Consider the following 19867-nt stretch of genomic DNA (forward strand, 5'->3'; position numbering starts at 1 on the left):
GATCGAGTAAGTTAGTTACTCGATCGAGTAGCGTCTTTCCAGCGAGGATTTATAATCGTGTTTTAGTAAAATCGCAAATCATTTTCACCTCTTCCCAAAAACCTAAATGTCGTCTCTCCTTCTTCCCTTCACCATAGTCCCTTCCATGGGAGCCTTTGAGGATGCTTGTGCCGTAAGGATAGGTTGGTTGAGTCGGGTAGTAGTCTTGACGCCGGTGTGCTATGGTGAAGGCATGTCATCATCACCATAATTGTCGTTGTGTTTTCAGTTAGGGTTGTGGTAATAGTGATAGGTGATTGTACTTTTTGTATAGGTGTATTGCTTGGTTAAATTGGTATCATGTGATCGGACGTGGAATTGCTGCGATTGGCTAAAGGTAGGTTCGCCTACTCAGTACTGTTGGATGTCTAGTGTGTCTTAATATGAATTGGTTGATATCGTGTCGGTGAGAATTGATAGATTGTGATAAGTGGTTGGTGATGTGTTGTTTCATTTAACATAGTTGTGGTGCAGATGATTGTGAGTATCGTATATTTGTCTGTGATCTTTGGGCTGCATCCCTGGTTGAGTGGAGTAACATGCGGGACTGGTTTCACGCCTTGATTCGCCTTCTGTGGAACCCGCCACAAAAGGGATGTGCACATTAATGGACATGGGTCTATTGCTCGTTTTGAGGAGCGGGGCTTAGGTAGGAACGACTGTGGTCCCCCACTGGCAGGGCTGGTCCAGTGGACAATTGGTGATGGTGATGGATTGGCAGTGATGCGGCTTGTGTGTGTTGTGTGGTATTTAGATTATGTCGGCAAATGTTGGAGTGTTTACCTCAGTTACTAACCTTGTGTGGTGTTGTCTTCTTGTTATTTTCTGTTGTGTCTGCCGTGATCCCTTATCGTGAGCTGTAAGACCCCGTAAATTCGAAGACCTTTATATATAATAAAGGTCTTCGAATTTACGGGGTGTTACATGAGCAGTCAGTCTTAGCACGTGATGTATTGGATGATAGCAGGGTGCTTGGCGGGATGAGTCTTTCACAAGTCACGACATAAGTAGTTCACATAACTGATAGTAGTTTGTGTTATATCTTTTGTATACCTTTAGTTTTTGTTTAATCGCTTGTAATAAATCTTAATAATTCTTTTATCGACATTTGATGATTACTATCCTCGAGCAACCGAGATGGTAACGCTCTTATATGCTAGGGAAGGTCTTGTTATAACTAATATTGTTTTTGCAAATGTAAACAAATGAAGGAGGGATTTAAAATATCCTTAAAGTCTAATTAACCAAATATTATCACCGAGTCATAGATTAAACCGTCATGGTGTAAGGAACCAAGGGTGGATATAATTTATGGTTAAAAATGTTTGTTGTAAAAACGAATTGAAATATTTGAAATGGTAAAAATCAATTACAAATAAGGGATTAAAATAAAGGAAAGACGAAATCAAACACATTTGGGTTATGACCTTGGTTACCAGAAGAGGCGCGAGCCACCTAGTTGTGACTAGGAGCTTCTGTCTCAGGGCAAAACATGAATTTGTCTCATTCAATCCGTATTTTGTCCCTCATACTTACGTGCTAGGTTGCTTGACGATGAATTGACAAAGTGTAAACTTATGAGTCGGAAAACTCGGTTTAAAACCATTTTGTTAAGTATGAAGTGTTGCTTTGTTTGAGTGATGGTGTAGTTGGTGTAAGTGGTAAGTCAAGTGATCAAGTGATTTAATGCACGACGACGGTACCAAACAAATTGTAAGGCTCACATTTTCAATAGGTAGGTCAAAAATACGCGTCGTTTGTTGAATCGGGAAGTCGAGGTCTAGAATTTTAAGGGAGAAAAGAGGGGCGGAGTCTCGCGTACCTTGAAATGGTGGCATTTCAGGGATTATTTATAGAGTATTGCGTAGTAGTGTGCGTTTTAGGCGACGTTGTCACATGGGTTGGTTTAAGAGGCCCGAGCATGTCCGCGGGTCTTCAAGTTGTCTTGTCACTATAACACATTTTGATTTGTGGTTTGTTATATCCTGCATTTTTTAGGACATGATTGTTGTACTTGATCATCAAGTATACCGTGTATACATAGCATGGAAGCATTTTAGGGTTTTTTTGTGTGTTTGGCTCGGTTTGACCCGGCGTTGGAGTCGGGATTTGAATTTTGAGTCGGTTTTTGGTCCGGTGTCGGTTTTGAATCTAGTTACTGTCATTGCGACCCCGTCGTCATGCATAAAACACTCTAGGTATTTTTTGAAATGTTTTGAAAATGTGTGTTTTCGAAATCGTTTTTGAGTTTTCCGACGCGTAGTTATATAAAATGTCGATCAAATGTAGCGATTCCTCAGCATGTTGTGGTCCGATAATCATCTTTTGTTTGTCGTGGATTCAAATGATACTGGGTATCTACAAAGCCCACACTTTTAATAAGGCTTGGACAAAGCAAAAGTTAAAGTACAACCCCAAGGTCAATCGAAGATTACAACCTGGAGACCGAAGCGACATCAAGGCGGCTCGAAAGGATACGGGCCAAGGACTTGCAGTCGGGAAGTGCGACGTCGTGGCGACTAGGCGATTCGAGTCAACTACATGCCGTCCGAAACAATTTAGAGTTTGTCGACTGCTGGTGTGGGTCATTTAAAGTCCTTTATACTACGTATTAAGGCTCGCCAGCCATAGGAAGGACTCATACCTAGGGCATCTTCGGGATATGTCCTTAAATTGTTTTTTGTTCGCGCATATAGGCTCGCCAGCCGTTGATGTTGGAATATCTGTCCTCCGACAATAATGTGATCACAATTGTCAATCATATTGATCACATGTTTAAATCTCATTTTAAGAATACGTAAGGGATGATTCATTTTATTGTCAACTGATCAACATTAATCGGTAACGATTGGCTTGCTAGAGTTTGACGTTACTGTCGTGGGACGGTGGTGGTCAGTTGATCCCATAAGGTCACACCTAAAGGATGATGCCCTTATCTATACAGTTGATTAATTGTATGACGATGCAAGTTGATCAATTCCTTAAAATTGAACAATTCGATTTGTGAGAGAGAATAATTATCTTATTGTAATGGGATTAAATAAGATATATTTTAGTAATAAAATGCCTTGTTACTAAAATTATTTATTGTTTGAGAAACAATAGAGATAGGAATGAATGGTTAATTATAATTACAAGATGTTGTGAATTATAATTACATTACCCATTTTATTTATGTGATCAACTATCACTAGTCAATTTATTGGATGTAATTTAATTAATTCATGAAAGGATATTTATGTGATAAATATGAATTAAATTAATTAATAACATGTATCATACTACATGTGACATATTGTGTGACAATTGACAAATTGACAAAATAAAATGGTGGTCCATATTATGTGTAAACCGAAATATGGAGGTAGTATGGGTGAGTGGGTGTTTTGTTTAATGGACAAATAAAACACTATGATTACCTATAATGTAGGGTAGTCTTACACCTACTTTACTTAATAAGAACAAAAGTAAAAAGAAAATACCATGCATTGGTCTTACATGTCTCCTCCAACCGGTTTTGTGAGGTAGATTAGAGAATTTTATTCTCTAAATTTTGACTCATCATTCATTCTAATATCACATGCAAAAGTTCATGTATTTTCTCTCTTCTCTCTCTTTAATCTTCATCAAAAAGATGAGTTTTTGATTCAAATTGTTCCAAAAAGATTACTAAAATTATTAATGTAATATATGAGTGTTAGTAATCAATTTTAAGGTAAACTACTAAACTAATATCTAGCTAATATTATTTAGTGGGGATAAGGGATAGTCTTGGGTGCAATCAAGAGGAGAATCTCTACTTTGGGATTTTTGGAGGATCATCCTTATATATGGATAGCTCAAGAACTAACAAGAATGAGATCTTGTTGGTGCCCATATGACCGGAATTTATTTGGTGAGAAATTGATTTTCTTATCTCTTTTGTTTTAGTTTGCATGCATAAGTTTTGTATTTAATATTATGACTAAATTTAATATAACATATATGAATATGTTAAGTAATGAGATAAAGATTACTAACAAGCGGTATCATGAGCACATGGTTGTTTGCATGCAAATCGGTTATAGTTTTTCCGAGTTATACGATTAACATATAAAACTTGTAAATTTGTGTTATTATGATATATCACGAAAATAATTTTTTCATGTTAAAGTTTCTGATCCTAAAATGTATTTAGGATATTTTGGTTAATTTATGGATTTTTATTGTTCATTTTATTTAATATTGGCATTAAAATGTGATTTTTATGATAAAAATGTCATTTTTGGACGAAAATTAGCTAAACTTCGAATTTTCTAGTGGTTTTTGGATATGTTTTCATATATATTATTTTTAGATGATCTGGAAATTTTCAGAATTTTTGGAGTTTTTATGCTAGAAATATGGATTTTTCATGATAAAAATCGAATTTAAATGAAAAAGAGGTTAATATGAGAAATATTTCGAACCTGGTCATATAAATTTAGTATGTTGTCACAAGCAATTTTACAATATGTGTGTAAAATAATAGGCTATAATGAAGTCTTTATGCATGATTTATGAATTTTTGATGAAAAATAGCATAAATAGTGACTTAATTAGTGAATAATTACTAAAACATACTTCATGACTAAGGAAAAACGTCACATGTTGTATTTTATTATCTTTTTCAGATCTAAAATTGAAAAGTTGATGAATATAATTTTTTTCATGTTTTTATGATTATAATTGATTAGTCCGATAAACCGCAACATTGTTTTTCCCGATAACTTTCGAAATTTTTAACCTAAGTTTTTGAACATTATGAGTGTCATGGTATTTTCCAGAATTTTCATGAGTTTTAAATTTCAAATTTCAAATTTATTTGAAATTTTTGTGATTTATTTGAAGTTTATGGCATTTTATTGTAATTTTTAGTCCATTAATGAACAATTTTAAGAAATATAAGTTAATTATAGTCAAATGGTTAGTGGAGACTAATTTTGAATCCTAAGATGGTTAGGGTAATTAACTTGTGCATAAATATGATTTTATGTAATTTATTGTGATTTTAAAAAGTTGAATCACGCAAATCCGTAAAAACAGTTTAATATACGATATTGGCTATTTAAAGGCGATTTAGCATTAAATTGGGCATGTTCATACATATTATAATGCTGCATAATTTTATTTTATGTAATTTTTGAATTATATAATTTTACTTAGTATGGCCTTAGTTTTTAATTGGTATTACCCGAAATGTATGGGAATATCTGATGGGTGATGTCGTCGGGTCACATCCAATCAAACACATTTGTAATACTCAACAAACAACTAGTTAGTGGTAAGTCGAGGTCGATCCATGGGACGGTGTGCTTTGGGTTCTAAGTCTATCTATATCAATTTATGCTAGTGTCACAATTTGGTTGGGTTTGTAGTTGTGTCTAAACTAATGCGTGCAATATAGTAGAACAAGCAATAAAAGGAAGGATGTAAACAATTGATTAAGAGTGCTAGGATATCATGGGGTCATAGGGGATTCATGGTGTTGATCATACAAACATGTTCACAAGGTTGCAAGCAATTAATGTTGTGAAGGAACAGAGTTGGTTTATATCTTACGGTTCTTAGGAAGAGTTGGGTCCCGGAGCCGAATCGATTAGATTGTACAACACCTACAAGTCGACTTACTTTCCTCCTAATCAACTTCAATGCATGGTCTAACAAGACTCGAGTTGGTTTATATCTTACAAGTCAAGTTGAATAGATAAGAGATGGTTGAAAATGCAAGGATTCATAGGCTTAGCATTTCATCAAACATAACATGTGCATAAAGTTGACATCACAACAAGCAAGCAATTTGATTATGAAAACATATTAGATTAAGCATGAATCAATCCCATGTTGATTTCCCCTAATTACCCAGTAATCCTAGCTAATAGACTACTCACTCATTATCGAGTTTAACATGCTAACAAGGTTGTCAATCATATTAACAAGGTAAAACATGATGAACAAGTAAGAAAGATTAACAATAATTAAAACAAGGATTAAGAGAGTTATACCTATGGAGATTCCAAATAATAATGCAAGAATAAAAGAAGAAACTTGATGATTGATTGGAAGGGTTGTCAATCCTCCAATAATGACCCAATAATCTTCAATTACCCAATAATAAACTTGAATAATAAACTTGAACAATAATTAAGGAGAGATTTATGTGTAATTTGTGGAAAGATTAAAGAGTAATCTATTCTAATCTACTCCTAATCTAATCTAAAGAAGGATTTTCTACCCAAAAACAACATGCTTGATTAATTACAAAGATGGGGTATTTATAGTGGAAATTAGGTGGGATGCATTAGGTTAACTAAGGTCTTAAATGACGATTAAGTCCCTACTTAGGGAGACTCCGGTCTTTTTCGAAGGAAGGGAGTCTTTCTTTGAAGCTTGGAGAAGAAATCGTGCTGTAGAGGATTCCGTGCGTATTGGAGTCGGGACGGGCGGAATCTGGCAGTGGAATCCGAGCGGATTCAAAAGAATCCGGGCGGATTCGGGTGGAGGAATCCGAGCGGATTCAGAGCAGGACGCTCGGATTGTTTAGTGGAGACGGGCGGATTTGAGACAATCTGCTCGGATTGTTCTTCAGCAGTGGTTTTTCTTCTTTTCTTCCTTTTCGCTCATTTCCATTTTATTCTTGCGAGATTGGTCTTTTAGTCTTTGCTTCCTCTTCATACTAGTCCATCTAATATCGTCAAGTAGCTTCCAAATATGCACGAAAGACGGGAATTTCCGCCTTATCATCTCCTTCTCTACAAAACACATGAAATGCGATAGAAAAGCAAATAGGAAGGTTTTGACGGATAAAATGGCCATAGAATGTTATAATAGTATGCAAAATAGGCTCAATTAGGGGACTAAATGTGCGCTAATTATGGTCACATCAAATATCCCCAAACCGAACCTTTACTCGTCCCGAGTAAAGAGGTGACTAAAACTAGACCTTTATTTAAACTAACCTAATAACATAGCCGATATGAGACAATTAGCGGGTCTCACTCCGCCCCTTCAACTCACAACAAGACAACCATGAGGTAGGATGCCTTCTTGCAAGGCAAGGTGGGTCTTGCCAAAATGGCGACACATCCAAGCATTAAAGCACACAAAATCAAGTAATGGATGCATCTACAAAAGAATAGCCACTTTCCTCATCTAAGTGGCGGAAATTATCTACAAGGGAAGCAATTCAAGGGTACACACTCCTTCATAGATGCAATTTCTTCAAACTACTAAGCCTAGAAGGATACCAATAAATCACCTCCAAGTTGTGTCAAGCTAGGGTACCTTTGTCCTCAATCTTTAAATGCTTTTGTCAAGAGTAGACTCCCTATGGTGTTAGAAACACTGGAGGATCGCGGAATTCCCCCTCTTGCCTAGACAAGAAGAAGGGTCGTCCCCTCTCTACCATGCACAAAAATGGATACGATGGATAAAGGGATCGATAGATATTTGAGTTTCATTTGGGAGTTTGCTTTTGTTGTTGTTTTTCCCCCCAATTTCTTGTGGCAAATGACATTTGAGAACACTTTCTTGCCATTTCTTTTTGATTTTTGGTATTTCAATACTTGACAACTTTCTTTTCTTTGCATTTCTTTTGAACATTTTCAAAGTCACCCCAATTAGTAACGAGGGTGCCTTGTATTTGAAGTATAGGAGTTCTATTTTTGTTACTCCTCTTTTCTTTTGATGCATTTTGCAAAGTTTTTCTTTTCTTTTCATTTCTTTGAACTCAAATTGATTTCTTTTTGTTTTTGTGCCCATTCCCTTTGATGACAAAATGTATGGTAGAATATGGATGATGGATGGATGGATGCATGGTTTCAAGGGTCACCTTGGAATAAACGGTGGCCAAGGAGTTATCACACCACAAGGTACTCTTGACTAGGCCTTAATCCATGGGTCAAAGTATACTAGCATGACACATCCTAGGGTGTTTTACAAGTATTCTAACAAGCAAAGTCTTAAGAACAAAAAGCATCTACTAGGGCCTATATACACTTGTCAAGTTTCCCAAGTAGACGGTTTCAAAAATTTTTCTAACCATGCAACTATATGCCATGATGCAACTAACATATATACATCCTAATGCAAATGATTCTACCAACTAATATGCCATATAATCTAAATGCAAGTCCTAAGTTCACATTTTTTTACCGCATCAATCAAAATAAAGCCACATAGTCATTAACATAAAGAGGAAAAAGGAGATTGGAAAGATCATACCATGCGGTCTTCAATATCCTCATATCTCGGATGTGGCGTAGTCAATCAATGTGAACAAGGATGAACAAACATAATATATACAAAACTACACTACAAAGGAAATGAACATGTTTTTGTGTTTTTGAATTTTTCAAATTTTTATGGTTTTTGATTTTATGAAATTAAAGAACATATTTTTGGGATTTTTCGAAATTTTCAATTTTTATGCATTTTTTTGGAATATAAATTCCTATCCCCCACTTTATTTTGGACATTGTCCTCAATGTACATGTAGGAGTAGGAATAAAAAGAAAATACATGTTTTTGGATTTTTGATTTTATGGAAATTGAAGTACAAATGCAATGATATGATATGAATGAATGCATGCTCTAACTAAATGCAATTCTATATGACATATATAACAAATGAGTGCAAACTAAACTATACTATATGATGCATGATTTCTAGTAAACTATGGTCACTTATGATCAAACCTCCCCAAACCGATTTAAACACTATTTCTAGTGTAGAAATGAATAGGTTTGGCCATTTAGTAACTATGCATGAATTCTAATCTATATGCAATTATCTATATGAATTATATTACAATGCAAACTATACTATTTAAGCTCAACTAATGCAAATGCAATATGAAATATAATACAAATGCATGCAAAAGCTACACTAAATGCAATGTAAATGCAAAAGAGAGAGGGAGAGATGGGTATCATACAGGTGGTAGTGGTGAAGTAGGCCTCTTTCACTCGTCATCCTCATTTTGGTCGTAGCCATAACCATGAGAGCTTCCGGCTTGATCATGTCCCGGTGCTTGGCCCCAATATCCTCCTTGGTCAAAATTTCCTCCTTGTCCCGAGTACCCTCCACCTTGGCTAGAATGCCCTCCATCGCCGCGACTCCTAGTTTGGTCCCCATAATTTGGGAACAAGAGCTCCGGTTGTGCCCAAGAGGGCTTAGGACCATTGGGGTCAATATACCCTTGTTGAGCCATGGTATAGTATTGGGGGTAGAGGGCTAAGTAGTCGTCTTCCCTCCCTTTATGCATCCCAAGGTCCACTCTATTCATGAGTGCCATCAAATCATTAATACCCGGGGTGTTGGGGATTGCCGGTTGGAAAGGGGTATGCGGAATAGGGTAAGGTGGGATAGGGACGTAGGAAGGTGGGCGCATTTGTATGCCCGGCCCTCCACGAGGTGGTTGACGGCGTGGCTCTTCCCTTTGAGGGGGATTTTCAAGAATTTGGATGTCAAGGAGGTAGCTTGGTGGAGGAGAGTATGGACTCAATCTTGGGTCAATGCCCGGTATCTTCCATCCTTCAAGGATCATCGAAGTGCAACCCTTGGTGTACCATTCCACACTCCCATCTTGAGTGTAGTTGCACCATCGGTGACTATAGAAGATGGTGTGCTCATCAATCAAAGTCCTCCCTTCAAGAGGAATATAGGTTCCTCGGGCATTGAACCCGGGACAAAGGTGTTTAGCCAAAATTGTAATTAGACCTCCCATCACGAAGGTTTTAAGTTGAGATGTCCCTTGAGCAAAGTCATGGAACCTAGTGAGTATCTCAAGTGGCGTATTGAAGTTATAACGCCTCACCGCACGAACATTCAAATAAGACTCAAGAAAAGTTAAGTCGATGAGAGTACACCGATCTTGCTCGTATCTCCCATTGATGCACCCGGCTACAAAGCGTTCGGTGAATCGAATCACCGGATGTTGGATAGCAAATGTATAGCAACGCTTTATATGGGTAAAGTCCCTCCCGGAGATAGCTTTCCAAAGAAAATCCACATTAAAATTATCGGGCTTTTCGGTATAGGCGGTGGGTACTTCAAGACCAAAAACATAGGCAAATTCCTCAAGAGAAAGAACATGGTCTCGGTTGCATAACCTAAACTCCATGCCTAAATTGTTGCGGGCATCCGCTATAATGCGAAGGCTACTCAAAAACTCAAGGGTGAGACTAAGGTAAGTCTCTTCATGAGCAAGGAAAAAGTTCCCAATGCCAAGGCCATTAAAGAACATCTCGGTAGGGTACCTTATCTTAAGGATTTCCAACACCCTAGTGTCAACAAATTGAGTAGGCTCGTATTTCTTACCTAGAAGCTCGACGAATTTTTCGCGTTGGTCGTCGGATAGGAAGATCACTTCTTGGAAGTTGTTGAGTTGTTCAATACCTCCCCTCATTATCACATCTCGTGGTGTTGAAGAGGATGATCCCTTGCGCTTCTTCCCGATCGAATCAAACAATTTATTGGCCTTTCCCTTGGAACTCATGTTGGTGATGGGGCTGATGTGGGTGTTTTTGAGGATATGAAGGCGATTTTGAGGATTGAGATAAGTGTTTAGGGTTTGGTAAGATGGGGAAATGAGGGAGAAGGGGGGTGATTATATAGAAGAAGTGGGGAATCCGAACGGATAGGGTTGGACCTAACCCGTTTTATCCGCATGAACAGTACAATCCGAGCGGATTGCAGACGGGACGGACGGATTCTCGATGGGCAAGACGGGCGTCTTTTGTAGAATCCGCACGGATTCTAGAACAGAGAAATCTGTTGGTTGAGAAGCAGGGGCAAGACGGGCGGATTTCGTACGGGACGGACGGACTGATCAGGACGGGCGGATTTTTGAAAATCCGCACGGATTTTGGCACAGATTAAAATCTTGCTTCTGAACGTCATACGGGACGGGCGTCCCGTGAAGAGGACGGACGGATTGTAAGGGACGGGCGGATTTCTTTGAATCCGCTCGGATTCTTCCTCAGTTTCAGCTTTTTCTTTTCCGCTGGCCCTGGACGGGCGGATTTGCTTCGATCCGAGCGTCTCTGCTTCTTTCTCCTTCTTCTTTCTTCTTTCGTAAAATGATAAACCCCTTTTCATTGATTTCCTCTTTTTCCTTATCTTTTTCTGAAATTTGCTTTAGGAAACATGTAAGATGACTCTCTCTCTCTCTCCTCTCTCATGCAAGGAATTAAATGCAAAAATAAAATGTACAATATTATACAAAATAAAAGAGTTCAAGAAATATTTTACAAATGGTGGTTTGAGGTAGGACTCCACCAAACTAGTTCAATTCGTTGCAATTCTTATCCATAGAGCTCAAAGCTCTTAGAAGAAGATCAAAAGCTTGTGAACAAGCTCCAAACAAGCATAAGTATGGGTTGCTCCATTTGAAAATGAAATTCGGCCAAGGAAGTTTGTCATATATCCTTTCTTTCACCTTGTCCTTGGCACTAGAGCTTTCCCGATGGTTCAAGTAAATACATCCATGATTTTTGTTAAGATTAAGCATGAAGTGTGGTTCATTTTCATCCGGGGACTTCCACTTGCCAACTTCTTCTTCAATTTTGGTGATGACGATAGCATTTTGATTTTTCAATCCTTCCAAGGTGGAAGGAGAATTTTCATGACTTTGATGATCGGATACCATAGGAGTTGAGATTATGGGTGTCAAATCTTCACAAGTAGCCTCACGAGCAATTTTCTCTTTGAGCTTTTTCACCAAATAACTCTTGTAAGACATTTTGGCTTTTTGAAGAAGATCTAACATATCCTCTTCAATGATCATTGGCTCCATGATGGGTGCCAAATGGTCCTCGTGAAGGATAAAGGAAGGACGTTCTTCTTCATGATAGGGTATCTCAAATGCCTCAAGGATAGGCTCCTCAAGCAAGGTAATATTGTGAATCCCTCCTCTAGGTCCATCATCATTGTTGCTATCGTCATGTAAATCATGAATGGGGGCTTCATCTAGCTCTTTTTCCAACACCCCACCGTTCACATCAAAGGACACACCTTCATACTCGCAAAGGTTAAGAACATTTGGTTTACTCAACCTCATGTCTTCTTCATCAAACACGACACTCTCATAGTCACAAGAGCTCAAAGAACTTGGCTCCTCCCACTTTTCATCTTCCATGTCAAAAGTCACTACTTCAAACTCGCATTTATGCTCAATATCCAAAGAGCGGTGGTGAGGGGTTGCTTGGAATTCTTTTAATTGGGCAATTTGAATTCCCAATTCCTTTCTTTGGATAGCGATGTTTTTAAGAACATCTTCTTCCTTTAGGCTCTCTTCTAGCATTTGTTTGAAGAAGTTTTGTTGGTCTCCCATCATTTGGAGGATCATGTTTTGAATGGGTTCATTTCTTTGTTGTGAGTGGGTGTGAATATGGTTGTATTGCGGCAATTGAAGTTCATTGTGAAATGGGTATTGAGTGGGTGGTTGTTGTTGATATTGGGTGTGGTAATTTTGGTGGGAAAAATTGGGGTAGTGGTTAGGATTTTCGTTGTACAAATAATAAGGTAGGTTTGTGTTGACTTGCTCCTCAAACTCCCCATACCCATAGTCATACTCAAAAGATCCACCACATACTCCACAACACATGTCTTGAGTCATCATCACTAAGACAAGGAAACAACTACAAGCATGGAAACTACACAAAAATGGTAAGAACAATCCTTGAGGAACAAGTTCCTCAAGGTGAAAGCACAATCAAAATAGACAAACAAGTAAGAACTTAATCACATAGCACCATCCCCGGCAACGGCGCCATTTTGATGGGTGATGTCGTCGGGTCACATCCAATCAAACACATTTGTAATACTCAACAAACAACTAGTTAGTGGTAAGTCGAGGTCGATCCATGGGACGGTGTGCTTTGGGTTCTAAGTCTATCTATATCAATTTATGCTAGTGTCACAATTTGGTTGGGTTTGTAGTTGTGTCTAAACTAATGCGTGCAATATAGTAGAACAAGCAATAAAAGGAAGGATGTAAACAATTGATTAAGAGTGCTAGGATATCATGGGGTCATAGGGGATTCATGGTGTTGATCATACAAACATGTTCACAAGGTTGCAAGCAATTAATGTTGTGAAGGAACCGAGTTGGTTTATATCTTACGGTTCTTAGGAAGAGTTGGGTCCCGGAGCCGAATCGATTAGATTGTACAACACCTACAAGTCGACTTACTTTCCTTCTAATCAACTTCAATGCATGGTCTAACAAGACTCGAGTTGGTTTATATCTTACAAGTCAAGTTGAATAGATAAGAGATGGTTGAAAATACAAGGATTCATAGGCTTAGCATTTCATCAAACATAACATGTGCATAAAGTTGACATCACAACAAGCAAGCAATTTGATTATGAAAACATATTAGATTAAGCATGAATCAATCCCATGTTGATTTCCCCTAATTACCCAGTAATCTAGCTAATAGACTACTCACTCATTATCAAGTTTAACATGCTAACAAGGTTGTCAATCATATTAACAAGGTAAAACATGATGAACAAGTAAGAAAGATTAACAATAATTAAAACAAGGATTAAGAGAGTTATACCTATGGAGATTCCAAATAATAATGCAAGAATAAAAGAAGAAACTTGATGATTGATTGGAAGGGTTGTCAATCCTCCAATAATGACCCAATAATCTTCAATTACCCAATAATAAACTTGAATAATAAACTTGAACAATAATTAAGGAGAGATTAATGTGTAATTTGTGGAAAGATTAAAGAGTAATCTATTCTAATCTACTCCTAATCTAATCTAAAGAAGGATTTTCTACCCAAAAACAACATGCTTGATTAATTACAAAGATGGGGTATTTATAGTGGAAATTAGGTGGGATGCATTAGGTTAACTAAGGGCTTAAATGACGATTAAGTCCCTACTTAGGGAGACTCCGGTCTTTTTCGAAGGAAGGGAGTCTTTCTTTGAAGCTTGGAGAAGAAATCGTGCTGTAGAGGAATCCGTGCGTATTGGAGTCGGGACGGGCGGAATCTGGCAGTGGAATCCGAGCGGATTCAAAAGAATCCGGGCTGATTCGGGTGGAGGAATCCGAGCGGATTCAGAGCAGGACGCTCGGATTGTTTAGTGGAGACGGGCGGATTTGAGACAATCCGCTCGGATTGTTCTTCAGCAGTGGTTTTTCTTCTTTTCTTCCTTTTCGCTCATTTCCATTTTATTCTTGCGAGATTGGTCTTTTAGTCTTTGCTTCCTCTTCATACTAGTCCATCTAATATCGTCAAGTAGCTTCCAAATATGCACGAAAGACGGGAATTTCCGCCTTATCATCTCCTTCTCTACAAAACACATGAAATGCGATAGAAAAGCAAATAGGAAGGTTTTGACGGATAAAATGGCCATAGAATGTTATAATAGTATGCAAAATAGGCTCAATTAGGGGACTAAATGTGCGCTAATTATGGTCACATCAATATCGATTCGGTTGTAATTTATTGTGATCTCGTATCACCGTTTTGTAATTTAATAGATTTATTTTGTTTTAATTACATATGTATAATAGGGAATTATGTAATTTGTTATGTAATTTAATTATTCCGGAGTTCCTTGAAGACGGTGTCACTCAAGAAGGCGATACATAAAGACGGTGTTACCTCGAGATGCGTGCCAAAAACCGAAGTTCAAGGGACCAATGGAGTTGGTTTCCGAATATGTAATAGTTAATTAGATTTTCTATTTTAGGAAGGCCATACTAGGATTTAATTTATGCTTTGCATTTTATTTATATGTCGCATGCATCGCTAAATCGCCATAACTAAAACATGCATTGTCATTTTTTTTTAATCGAGTTTATCGACCGTGTCAATTATAATTATCGTAGTTCACCGCTTTAGTTCACTTAAAACGTGATAGATAATAAATTGACATGACCTCTCGCTAAAATAATCAATTGAGACATAGCCTTACCAAAAAGTAGAAACCATGAAAACCTATTTCGCGAGGGAGTGCACTCGGCCCTACCGGGTACAAACCTTGTTACGTAGGGGAAGTGGGTGATAAATGTCTATCCACTGAATTCATGTTGATAAGGGTTTCATCGGCCCTACCGTGCCCAAGTTGATGTGGATTTGGATCATGGACACATTTATTCGAAATTTGGATTAAACTCAACGGAAGTATTCGTGACCGTAGTCGCATGTGTTCCAGGCTAAAGATAAATATTAATTTAATTTTATCGACCAAGAGTTCTAAAAGTAGAATCGATTAAAGAGTTAATCCACCGAGTTATATTGATAAGGGATGAATCGGCCACACCGTGCCCAAGTTAATATGAATTTGGATCTTGGAATCATTTATCATAGTTGGGTAGAGGTCACTATGTAAATGCTTTACTTGTTATTTACAAGTATTAATAAAACGATAAATGTTAAGTTTTCCACTATTCCGTTATCATATTGTTCTATTTCTTTACCACAATTCATATACGATATCATTTCGATTTTTATTCAAATCTCCTTAAAACATCGTAACTAAAGACAAATATGAATTTGCTTCTAAAACCTCAAATGAACCATTGCTAAGGATCTCTTGTAAAGAGTATAGGTTAAAGTTATTGATTATCAAACAGGTTTTTGATTCTTGACTAACACATCTACTTACAATGGATTATTTTTCATATACTTAATTAAATTAAGTACCTTGAAGCGATAAATTGTTTTGGTAATTAGATTTGTCAGAATTCATAATTGACCAAAATAACGCAACCACTTCAATGAAAGTTTTAAGACTAAACTAACGAATGAAGAGCAGTCTTCATGAATTTCAATTTTGCTTCTCTTAGTAAAGACTCATTAAAATTAGTGGGAGCATTCTCTTAAACCGTTAAGAAAAGGATAAGGTTTTAAAGAAGTAAAGATTATAATGGAATTGATACAAGGTAATGTTAAAAGTAAAGTTGTTGAGAATAGCGATACTAAACCTATCAATCCCGACCGATAAAGTTTCCACTGTCTTAAATGTTGGACACTATAAAGGAAACTATCCCAAATTATTGAAGAATGAACAAGTTAGTTGTGGGACATCTAATGGGACCTTCTTCTTTAAATGTTTATTTGATTAAACATAAATTTTGCTAGTACTAATTCGTCAATATTAGAAACCAGTGGAGGTTTTCATCATTGTATTCGACACATAAGATGATTAGAATATGACGACTAGCAACAATAATGTCGAAAGATAGAGTAATTGTGTACTCAATCTAGTTTTTGGATTTAAAGTTGTACTTAATTGTGACTATTAAGTGCATAAACTCTAAATAAGAATATAAACTTGTCAAGATACAAAAGAGGTTTCACTTTTGTGACCCTATACACCATAATTTGATGTATGGCTAGCCCATTATCAAGGTGAATATATTCTAAACCAAACTAGAATGATATATCATGTAGATGATGTAAGACTCAAATTGGTAACCCAAGATTAAACCTTAAATTCCGGAATGATGAACGCAAAGAGTTATCGAGTACTCTTGAAACCATTAGATCTTATGGTATATGCGTATCTTGTATTCAAAGCAAGATGTCTCGTGCCTTTTGGTTGAAAAGGAGATCGAGGTTGTAAATCATTGATCCATAATAGGTTGATCATTTTCTTTTACCAACGATTTAAGTTGATGTTAATGTGTTCACTTAATAAGGTAAATAGAGAAATCTTTGAAGAAGTTCAAAGAATTTAAAGAATCACGATTTAGTCGTAATGGGATTATCAAAGTGAAGACTTTGATATAAACCAAAGGAAATGTGATATAGTATCACAAATTAATCTCTCTTAGCACGCATTATGGGATAATGTGTGATTGGATAAGAATTCAAACGCTATTTGATATGGTTTGGACTTCAATCAAGTTACTTTGAGTTACTTGATCCTTTTGGGGATTTTATCATTTTGTCTAAATTATTTTTCCACTAAATCTAAAACGGATCATATGAGATATGATATGGTAGGGTACCATGCTTGTAAGTTTTTACAAAGAAACAAATGCTCCTTTTTCCCTTTCAATTATCACGAGCACGACGAGTTTGCGGCTCATGAAGCTGTCTTTCTAAAATACAAGTTTATTTCTAGAAGACAGAGTGGGAGAAATTTATCAAGAGCCACAAAGAATGCCACGAAAATGTTATGTCGCAAGAAACTGGTCTTTCTTGACTACATGAGACGTTTTGTATAAGATGTTGTTTCTTTAAAACCTAGGAAGTTAAATTCGTCACTTGTTGAAAATGATGAATTCATGCTACTTTTAAGAAAGTAAAAAGCTTATAACTTATAAAGAAATTGTTTGATTCAAGTTACTTCTTGAAAGCAATGAATATATGACTTAAATAAGACTGTTTAAGTCACAACTCACTACAAGGCTTAGAACCATGAAAATCCGAAATTAAAAGGCTTGATTAGTGTCAAAGGGTCTTTGCACTAATAAAGAGAGATTTCAAAGCAAGATTGGTGGCAAAGAGTTTTGCACTGGTTTAAATACTCAAGTCTATTTCGATCTTCTTAGGGATTGTGTTTCATTATTATGAAATACATAGCGAGTGAGTCTAAAACTCACTTCTTCAATTAGAAGGAATGTATTCAATACATGTCTTGAGTTTTATAGATTCTTGCCAATCCTAAGATAATGTGAAACTTAAGAGAGAATCTTAAGTAGGACATCAATGAGTTGGAATCAACATTTTGATCATGTGATAAAACTTTTCTCAATAAGTCGAGAAGTTGTGTTTATACATGGAGTTTAGTGGGAGTTACGAAAATTTTAATTAGTCTTATATGTGGATGACATATTGATCATTGCGAATGATTTAAGACTTTTGGAGTATTATAATACATCTTTAATATCCGGATTTATGAAGATAAATCCACATGATATTAGCGTCAAATAAGAAGTCTTAAGTTCATAAGATTCATGACTAAGTTCAATAAAATTGAACATATTTGATTGATTCCATTTGCTTCCGCTGCCGGATCAATTAAATGAATTATGATGTATAACACTTCATATACTCTGAGTTTGATGAATTGTTTTCAAAATTGAATTTAAGTAATCTTTACCAAGTAAGCCATAAAGATTACCCTTAAGTGCTTGCAGAAGCATTAAGGAAATAAAGCAAAGTGTTTATGATGCAATTTTTGTGTAAGGGTGTTACACAAATGACAATTGACAATTGAGACTGCGCATGGTTTCCGACAAAACCATAATCAAAACACATCAGGATGGTTAAGATACCATTGTGGTTATGTTATTTAAGAAATAGATTTTCTAGAATCGTTCTAGGCAATAAAGAACAATGAGAAATATTTACAACGGAAATTGAGTACACTTGCAATCATGGGATGTGCAAGAAGGATGAGTCCCGCACACTGTGAAAACAGTGGGAGCTATTCTTAGGCTAGATGGCCTATGTCTTGATTGGATCTCGACACGTACTCAGAAAGTTTTGTAATGCAAATGTATACATTACAAAGGAAAACAAGTATGTAGTAAGGTTGAGTAAGGTACAACAAGTTGATAAAACCTACTAACCAAAACCTTCTCATAGGCTTAACATGATGAGTCATGTCATTTCAATTGAATTGAGATGAACAACTACATTCAAGATCAAACTGGATTATAGAATATGAAGTAGTAATCAAGTATTGACTACTCATATGATAATCACATTTATCGTTCGAGTTTTTTTATCTGAAAACTCCTTTATACTTTGTTACATCCAAACGGGTTGTAGAGACAACATTGAACCCCGTTAAAGTGAACACGGATTAGCATTGTATTCGCCCATAGTCACTTGTATGAGATGACGTCTCGAAGTGACTAGAGTGTGATGCGATTGATGGCAAGTTCAAGTGCCATAGAGTCATGTGAGATGACTAGTCGATCACATAGGCAGCGATCAGTTAGGAACACTTTGTCGGGCGGACCGCTTATAGAGTTCTCGCAAATTTATAAAGCCTGGTCGTGGCGAGAGCTACTATAGTATTCTAATGAGTCGATTCTTTTGACTAAAGACTGTTCGCCTAAGATGGCACAGTTTCAGATTAGCTTTGATTTATGTTACTACGACCTTCGTAAATGGGGTCAAATGGGCATATTTTGGGTTATGATGGCTGTGGCTAGTCGAAAGGAATAAGTGCGAGAGGAATTGTCCACCCCCTGTCAGGGTTAAAACAATATCTCAGGGCCACTCGAGGAGCAATGAACTGGAAATGCGTGGCCACGCTCGGAAGGTATCTATGATAGATAAATCCGGTCAATCAGTTATTCTCCAGATCGAGGAAACCACTCTCGATATGATCACTTGCAGCTATGACCTGAAAGACACCTTGCATTGAGTGGGAGATAGTAATAGGACAAGAGAATTGGTGACGCACACTTGTCGAGGACCAGTGGGAGATTGTTGGAATATGTGTCCTCCGACAATAATGCGATCACAATTGTCGATCATGTAACACCCGCGAATTTTCTATTTTGACATTTAAAATTTATTAAACCGTTTGACTACTTTATTTTATAATTTTGAATTATTCAATTTAATTAATTTTATGTCAAACACGATTTTATAAACGTATTATATAAAAGCTCATTTTTATAAAAATACGTATTACTAAATTATATTTTTGAGGCGTAATTTATATAATAATATATATATACGTATCTTGGTCGGATGATATTAGTGACAATAATAATGACCGTAATAATAAGTCCCGTCTCAATTTCCGTCTAAACTTTAGACTGTCACATTTCATGTTGTACCTAATTTAATATGGACCAATCAAAAACCA

The sequence above is a fragment of the Silene latifolia genome, chromosome 8, assembly GCF_048544455.1.
Source record: "Silene latifolia isolate original U9 population chromosome 8, ASM4854445v1, whole genome shotgun sequence".
NCBI classification, from domain to species: domain Eukaryota; kingdom Viridiplantae; phylum Streptophyta; class Magnoliopsida; order Caryophyllales; family Caryophyllaceae; genus Silene; species Silene latifolia.